Source organism: Somniosus microcephalus, unplaced genomic scaffold, assembly GCF_052327205.1.
Source record: "Somniosus microcephalus isolate GS21.2 unplaced genomic scaffold, FLI_Smic_1.0 unresolved_chr1, whole genome shotgun sequence".
Taxonomy (NCBI): domain Eukaryota; kingdom Metazoa; phylum Chordata; class Chondrichthyes; order Squaliformes; family Somniosidae; genus Somniosus; species Somniosus microcephalus.
This window is the reverse complement of record NW_028225179.1, coordinates 40,917,981-40,927,267: the sequence shown is the minus strand read 5'-3', so window position 1 is coordinate 40,927,267 and position 9,287 is coordinate 40,917,981. Positions and strand designations below refer to the sequence as shown.

General features: G+C 44.2%; 1 non-coding gene across 1 annotated transcript; it reads right to left on the bottom strand.

The window, feature by feature from the left end:
- Positions 1-9,205: 9,205 nt before the first annotated feature.
- Positions 9,206-9,287, bottom strand: trnas-uga (transfer RNA serine (anticodon UGA)). Its single transcript has one exon. It is a non-coding gene; the product is annotated as a tRNA-Ser (tRNA).

The following is a 9,287-nucleotide window of genomic DNA, read 5'->3' as shown; positions in this document are numbered from 1 at the left end:
AGTGACCACACTAGTTACAGCCTGCCATCCTGAAAAAGACCCGTTTATCCCTACTCTTTGTTGTCTGTCTCTTAACCAGTGTAAAGCCCGTGTAGATTGGAGTTCGCTCTCAGTTTTCCCATCGATGTGAAAATGAAACACGAGGTGGCGAGGATTGCCCCGAACAGCAGAGCTGGGCACTGACTCGATTTCTATTGCTGCAGGAGTTGTTCTGTTCCTGTAAATATTTCCCTCAACATTAAAACGCCTGTTTTAACTCACAGCGTTTAAATGGGCGATTTTATTATATGTTAGAGAGTTTCCATCAAATAGATTTTCATAAATCTGCAGAAAGATGAGGTTAGGACTGGAACTGGTATGATGACGATACACAGAGTTAACATCAAATTCAGGCTCATTTTGCAATGGGGCAGGAAACCGCAAACAGTTGCTGATATGTGGCACCGTGATCGTATCGTTGTTTGTACTCTGCGTTGTGGCCGCAGCAACTTCGCTTCGAATCCGAGTCATAATACAGGTTTTTCTTCCTTCCACAATCAATAGCCCTCCTTTACTTTCCTCCTTCAATTTCGTTGTAACTTTCCTGTGGTATTACCTTAATCTAACATTCACTTTCACCTACTCGTACCGCTAAGTGTGCTTTGCACCCACCGCTATTCCTGGGGCACATGTCCCATTCGCCCCAAACTCAAGTCGATACCTTTAGACCTGAGGGACCGCTCGACAGACAAGCTGTAGGAATGCAGGTTCGGCCTTTGGAACCAAAGCAGCCCGATTTTACAAGTAAACTCCTTGGGGAATGAAGTGAACTGGGGAGATTAACTGAAGAACTGTTTTTTTTTTTAGCTGGTAGTTGGCGCTTTTCCCTAGACAGTTGAGGAGCGTGAGCGATGGGAAGCAGTACATGGCTGCGGATGAAGCGTGAAATGTGAAATATGCAATTTTTGCAAACTGGTTATCAAAATGCATAATGCACGCTCAGTAGGGAACAAAGAGAGGAAGGGACGCTCCGGATGTAACAGACAGGGTAAGGGACGCTACGGATGTAACAGACAGGGTAAGGGACGCTCCAAATGTGCCAGACAGTTTAAGGGACTCTCCAGATTTACCAGACAGTGTAAGGGACGCTCCGGATGTACCAAACAGGGTAAAGGACTCTGCGAATGTATCACACAGAGTAAGGACGCTCCGGATAGATCAGACAGTGTAAGGCATGCTCCTGATGTAACAGACAGTGTAAGGGACGCTCCGGATGTATCAGATAGGGTAAGGGACGTTCCGGATGTACCAGCCAGGGTAAAGGACGCTCCGGATGTATCATACAGATTAAGGGACGCTCCCGATGTACCAGAGAGGGCAAGGGACGCTCTTGATGTACCAGACAGGGCAAGGGACGCTCCGGATGTACCAGACATTCTAAAGGACACTGCGGAATTACCAGACAGGGTAAGAGATGCTCAGGGTGTTCTAGAGCGGTTAGGGTGCACTCAGGACCTATCAGACAGAATAAGGGACGGTAAAGAGGTATCAGAGAGGCTGATGGATGCAGAGTTATTACTTTCTAAACCTCACATTTTCTAATTATCAATAAAAGCAGAAGTTGAATCCGAATGTAACAGGTGGTCTGCCGTCTCCCACGTGGGGGCAATAAGACCGTAGAAAGGGGCCGGCCTGGACAATTGTAGCGCTGAGAAATAGATTTATAACTTACACTGATTCCCCCACCCAATACATTAATAAATAATACAGATATGTCTAAATATATTTGTAATGAACAGAGGTGCAAAAGCATTTACATCTAACACAATAGCAACTCACAAATACATTTGTATCTAACATGGACATACACAAATATACTTACATCCATCACAGGTGATTGATTGCTAAAAGTACTGTAATTGTTTGTCTTTATGTGTCCCAGAAATTCGGGTCGGCGGCTTCCCGTGGGTGCAAGCCCCCGACCTACACTTACCTTGCGCGCCGGCAGTTGAGCTTTAGGACTCCGTGGATTTCCTCTCTGTGGCCCGGTCCAGCTCCCGGCGCGCTGTGCTTGCGTGTTCCAGCGGCATAGTTAGTGCGATGCGTCCCCTTGGATAACGTGAGCCATGGGCAGCCAATCCGAGGAGGGAAAAGCCCATTCATAAGATTGACAGAAAGACCTGTCAAACTTATGAATACTCCGGTCCCCAAAACAGTAGTTAACCTTCAAATAAATTTTAACAAATCATCACACTTTTTAAATAAACTTTAAATTACATTAAATAACTATTTTAAAAATAATTTAAATTTTTGAAAAAAATAATTTTATAAAAAAACGGGGCTAAAAATAAACTTACCTTACTTTAAAGTATTTAAAAATAATAAACCTCTGGAAAAAATGTTTTCGTTTCAATTAATTGACCACTTACGTTTAAAAAGCAGGCCTGTAAAAAAAAACTATGTTCAAAGCGCACGCGCCGCCTCCCCTGCGCGCGCGTTCCACCTCTGAACCACTTCGTTCAGAGGATCGGAAGTGCCGGTTTCCCGCGCATGCGCGGTGCATGCAAGATATCGGCCCTTCCATCGGATCTACGCGTGAGTACCCCGTGCATACTCACGCGTTCGGACCCGAATCTCTGGGCCTACTATGGGCCAGAAATTCGGGTCGGAGGCTTCCCGTGCGTGGAAGCCCCCGACCTGCAGTTACCTAGCGCGCCTGCCGTTGTGCTGTGGGCCCGCGTGGGATTCTGATCCTGGGCCTGCTCCAGCTGCTGGCGCGCAGTGCTTGCATGTCCCAGTGGCGCCATTAGTTCGAAGAGTCCCCTGGGATCACGTGGGCAATGGAGAGCCAATCGTAGCACGGAATCTTTATTATCAGATTTGACAGGAAGACCTGTCAAATCAATGAATAGAGATCTGCCCGAAAACCTAACTAAAACTTCAACATTTTGTTAGAAAACATCACAATTTTAAAATAACTATAAATTACATAAAATAACTATTTAAAAAAAAATTTAAATTTTGAAAAAAATAATTACTGTTTTTAACGCGGCTTAAAATAAACTTACCTTTCGTTTAAGTATTTAAAAATAATAAACCTGTGGAAAAAAGTTTTAATTTTATTTAATTCACCACTTACCATGTTAAAAGCAGGCCTGGCACTGATTGTTTAATCTCGGCAATGAGAATTTCACATACATAAAGCAGATATTTTAGATCAGATACAGCGTTAAATCTCATTGCTCTAATGCATCAGTGTGTGAATATGACATTAAATGTGTTTCAATACGTAAGAAATAGGAGCAGGAGTAGGCCATACGGCCCCTCGGGCCTGCTCTGCCATTCAATAGGGTCATGGCTGATCTGAATGTAGACTCATGTCCACTTCCCTGCCCTCTCCCCGTAACCCCTAATTCCCTTATCTGCTAGGAAAATGTCTATCTCCATTTTAAATTTATTTAATGTTGCAGCTTCCACAGCTCTCTGGGATAGCAAATTCCATAGATTTACTACCCTCTGAGTGAAGAAGTTTCTCCTCATCTCAGTTTTGAAAGGGCAGCAACTTATTCTAAGATTATGCCCCTTAGTTCTAGTCGCACCCATCAGTGGAAACATCCTCACCGCATCCACCCGATCAAGTCCCCTCACAATCTTATATGTTTCGATAAGATCGCCTCTCATTCTTCTGAACTCCAATGAGTAGAGTCCCAACCTAATCAACCTTTCCTCATACATCAACCTCCTCATCTCTGGAATCAACCGAGTGAACCTTCTCTGAACCGCCTCGAGAGCAAGTATATCTTTTCTTAAATATGGAAACCAAAACTGCACGCAGTATTCCAGGTGTGGCCTCACCAATACCCTGTGTAACTGCAGCAAGACTTCCCTGTTTTTATACTCCATCCCCCTTGCAATAAAAGCCAAGATTTCATTGGCCTTCCTGATCACCTGCTGCACCTGCATACTAACTTTTTGTGTTTCATGCACCAGGACTCCCAGATCCCTTTGTACTGTAGCACTTTGCAGTTTCTCTCCATTTAGATAATAACTTGCTCTTTGATTTTTTCGGCCAAAGTGCATAACCTCACAGTTTCCAACATTATGTTGCATCTGCCAAATCTCTGCCAACTCACTTAGCCTGTCTACGTCCTTTTGCAGGTTTTTTATGCCCTCCTCACTCAATGCTTTCCCTCCCATCTTTGTATCGTCGGCAAACTTGGATATGTTGCAGTCGGTCCCTTCCTCCAAATCGTTAATATAGATTGTAAAGAGTTGGGGTCCCAGCACTGACCCCTGCGGAACACCACTAGTTACTGATTGCGAGCCTGAGAACGAACCATTTATACCAACTCTTTGTTTTCTGTTAGATAGCAAATCTTCCACCCATGCCAGTATATTACCCCCAACCCCGTGATTTTTTTATCTTGATCAGTAATCTTTTGTGTGGAACCTTGTCAAGTGCCTTTTGGAAGTCCAAATACACTACATCCACTGGTTCCCCTTTATCCACCCTGTATGTTACATCCTCAAAGAATTCGAGCAAATTGCTCAAACATGACTTCCGCTTCGTAAAACCATGCTGACTCTGTCCTATTAAATTATGTTTATGCAAATGCTCTGTTACTGTTTCCTTAATAATGGACTCCAACATTTTGCCAACCACAGATGTTAGGCTAACTGGTCTATAGTTTCCAGCTTTTTGTCTACTTCCCTTCTTAAATAAGGGTGTTACATTAGCAGTTTTCTAATCTGCTGGGACCTTTCCTGAGTCCAGGGAGATCTGGAAAATAATCACCGATACATCCACAATCCCTACCGCCACTTCTCTCAAGACCCTAGGATGTAGGCCATCAGGTCCGGGGGATTTATCCGTCTTAAGTCCCATTATTTTACTGAGTACCATCTCCTTAGTGATTTTAATCGTGTTTAGCTCCTCCCCCCCCCATTGCCCCCTGTTTGTCCAGTGTTGGGATATTTTTAGTGTCCTCTACTGTAAAGACTGATACAAAATACAGTAGGGGGATTTAAAGCAGATTCGGAGCCAATGGTTTCTAAGGTGATCTTACCTGTGGCTCGTTAGTTCAGTATTTCTGTTTCCAAATGGTAGAAACAACCTTTAATAAAGTCCCCTTTACCGCATGTCCTGCCGAGCTCCCAGATTGACAATGTGGAAAATATGGAGCAGGCTTCTGGAAACAAACGGACTTACACATTGACCTCACAGTTTCAGCACTTCTGGGACGGAATCCCTGCTTTAAAGAATAAAATTGCCGTTTTATTGCGATGTACTGAACACAAGCTGTTTTTCTGGCAGTTATTATTTGAAGATTTGTGGAATGTCTCCAGGCCGAGGAAAGTGGTTCTATTAAAATGTTGGGGCGCGTCCAGAATTTGGACCCGGTACCTCTTGCATTTTAATTGATGTGAATTCCCAAAATGACAACCACACCCCTAGACCAAAGAACCACTAACCTTGCACTGATTGTTTAATCTCGGCAATGAGAATTTCACATACATAAAGCAGATATTTGAGATCAGAGACAGCGTTAAATCTCAATGCATCAATGTGTGAATATGACATTAAATGTGTTTCAATACAGTAGGGGGATTTAAAGCAGATTCTGAGCCAATGGTTTCTAAGGTGATCTTACCTGTGGCTCGTTATTTCACTCTCCCCTTCCTCCCACACGCTGACGGTTTTTAAACCTTGTTTTATTTCTGCTTCTCTGGGCCAGAGCATTCCACAGTCCCACAAGCCTTTTTACAAATACCCTTTCACTGCTTGACTTCTCTGTTTATTAGTTATGAAGCACCTTGAGGTGCAATGGTGGCGTTTCTGACGTCAAATTAAAAGGCGGCGATTTGGAAACACGTTGGGGTCACAGTTTCTTTTGCACAGAATTGAACCGGAATCTTTCAAGATGGACTATTGTATTTGCTGCATCACAATAAAACATATCTTGTTATAAAGGCTGGCTCATTAGCTCCCCAGTGTCAGAGGAAGGATGGTCTGATCTCCTCATTTATTTCATGTAAGACACAAACACAGGGTAATCATTCAGAATCACCTCACAGATTGACACAGATATAAACAAAGCGGTAGATACAGATAGCAATGAGACACATGGCGAAATGGACAAGAGTTCTGTACACAATTAAACTCTACAGAGATACCGACAGTGTGAGAGATCATTACAGGATCCTGCAACGATGCCTCGGTCAATAGCAACAGTTAGGAGCTGCATTTCAGATGCGGTAACAAACCCATGAGTTTGTTTGCTGTTCCCCAGCTCCCAGAGTGAGTGTGGCCGCGACAGCAGCAACATTCAGGCCGCCTGTCCGGCCCCGCTCTCTCCAAGCGCCCTCTGCTGGTGGAAAGCAGCAATTGCAACCTCAGAGAGCGTAAACTGCCCATCGCTGCGTAACAAGATATCATTGAAGCAGAGGAGCGCAGAGGTTTACATCTGTAGCGTGTAGGTAATATGACCGACTCATTGTTTTGGAACAGCTGAACCTGAATCGTTCTCTGGCAGATGTTGCAGATTTACGTATGAAAAGTGCCCTCGAGGTACAATCGACAAATTTGGAGATGACGTGCAGTGGGACAAGTTAAAGGATCAGCACAGTTAATGCCGAGAACAAATTAAACAGTAGCTCAAGCTGATGAATCTTACACTGGTGAAAATCATCAGCGGAAATTTAGAGGAAGCGACATTGAGAAGGGCTGTACTGCGATTCTAACACTTCTCCAAGCACATTCCGGGCAAATCATTGACAGTAAAAAGACGGTTTGGAATGGAAATGGAACTGCGGGCACGCGTGACAGAGCATTGGTATTGGGAATGCAAAACTGCTGTCTCCAATACTCAGCTTACCTGAATCAGTCAAAATGCAATGGACAATACATGGCAAACCTATTTGAATATACATTTGATAATCAGTTGATTCGGTCTGTATTCCAGACAGAGTGACACTTCAGTGAATGGGTATGAATCTCGCTTGAGGGATTGTAGATTGAAATTTGCGAAAGGTCCCTCGTGAGCCCCTTTTTAACGTTGGCGTCGTACTTCTGCTCCCACATGACACAGATCAGCCACAGCCTCTGCTCCCTGACCGCCTGCTGCAGAAACCTTGTCTCCAGATTACAAACTGATTCTAGGTCGGAGATCAATATTCAGGGTAGAGCCTAATCACAGCGGATGGGATCAAATAATAAAGCATTTATTTTAGACCAGAGGCAGCGATAAATGTCCTATATTGCTCACATGCATCAATGTGTGAATCTGACATTAAATGGGTTTAAATACAGTGGGGGTATTTACAGTAGATTCGAGGCCAATAGTTTCCAAGTTGATCTTTCCTGTGTCTCGCTTGCCTCTCTGCCCCCTTCCTCCCACAGGCTGCCGGTTTTTAAATCTTGTTTTAAATCTGCTGCTTGCTCGGCCAATGCATTCCACAGTCTCACAACCCTTTCTACAAATACCCTTTCAGTGCTTGACTTCTGTGTTTATTAGTTATGAATCACCTTGAGGTGCAATGGTGGCATTTGTGACGTCAGATTAAAAGGCAGCCTATTGGAAACACGTTGGAGTCACCGTTTCTTTTGCACAGAATTGAAACTGAAACTTTTAAAATGGAATATTGTATTTGCTGCAGCACAATAAACAAAATCGTGTTATAACTGTTGGCTTATTTGTTCCCCAGTGTCAGAGGAAGAGTTGTCTGATCCCCCCATTTATTTCATATAAGACACAAACATTCAGAATCACCTCACAGATTGACACTGAGATAAATTAAGCGGGAGATACAGACAGCAATGGGACACATGGCGAAATGGACAAGAGAGCTGGAGAAATAAGAAACGGCCTGAGAGTCCAGAAGACAGTGACCGGAAACTGATAGACATCAGGGAGTGGTGGCGAGAAGTTGTTTCAGCAGTCGACCCCGTGTCTTAGCTGGTCAAAGCGTCTGTCTAATTGAAGAGGAGATCCTGGGTTCCATTCCCAGCGGGGCCTTTCTTTAATGAATTCTCCAAGGGTGAGTTTCTTCTCGTGTGAAAAGGCTACAATTCTTTTAAATGTAACTGTGTCTGCACCAGTTCCCATTCTGGATGAAGGCTCCAGTCGCTGCGAGGCCTGGGTCGAATTTCACCGCTTCAGTATTTCTGGCGGAGCTGATTTTGGACTCTTCACCAAAGATCCATGTTTCCCAAGCAGTGCCATGCGATACTTTGTAGAGCTCCAGTTGTTGATGTGTGGTGCCGTGCTCGTATAGTGATTAATGCTCTGCATTCTGGCCGCAGCAACTTCGGCTCCAAACCGAAACATAACGCAGACTTTTCTTCCTTCCACAATTAATAGCCCTGCTTTAATTACCCCCTTCAACTTGATTGTAATTTTCCTGCGGTATTTCCTAAATCTAACATTCACTTTCAGCCACTTAAACTGCTAAGTGTGCTCTGCTGCCACCGCTCTTCCTGGGCCACATGTCCCATACGCCCCAATCTGAGTAGGTGCTTTGATACCAGTCGATACATTTAGACCTGCGGGACCTCCCGACAGTCAAGCTCTGCGAAAGCAGGGCCGGCCTTCGGAACCAATGCAGCCCGATGATACAAGAAAATTCCTCGGGAAATGAAGCTTCAAACTTTTCAAACAAATCGTTTTATTGACATAATAATACAAGTTTTACAGAGAGAGACTTGTACAACCTCAGTTGTGCAACTCAAAACTAAGAATGTTCAATTCTTCTGATTCGGGAGAGGGAGAGATGAGTTATGTGTAAGTGTCCTCCTTGTTGTTTTTCTGGTCAGTCCTCCAGATCTCCACTCCGTTTGTCTGTCTCCTGGCCTGTCTCCTGGAATGTGTTCTGCTTTTCACTTTAGAATGGCTGCTTTTGTACCATTGCTGCTGACAGAAACAAGCCTTCCAGTGACTTTCCATTCTCTCTCTCCCATGGTTACACAGACTGATGCTACCGGACAGCACCGAGTGTATGTGAAGGTGCCTCAGAGACTGTCGAGGCCTCCTTATCTGGAGCTTCCAGACAATCTGCAGATAACTTTTGGAATTCGGTCAGCAAACCTTCTTGAAGTAAGTGATCCAGTTGTCTCGGCAATCCTTTAGTTTCCTTAAAACCGGCATTGGAAATTCCAAAATCCTCCCCGAGGGAGCAGATTGAAGAAAATAATTTATTCGAAGTAATTAATTATCATAATGAGAAAACCCGCTGCGAGCAGGGCTCGAACCTGCGCGGGGAAACCCCATTGGATTTCAAGTCCAAAGCCTTAACCACTCGGCCATCGCAGC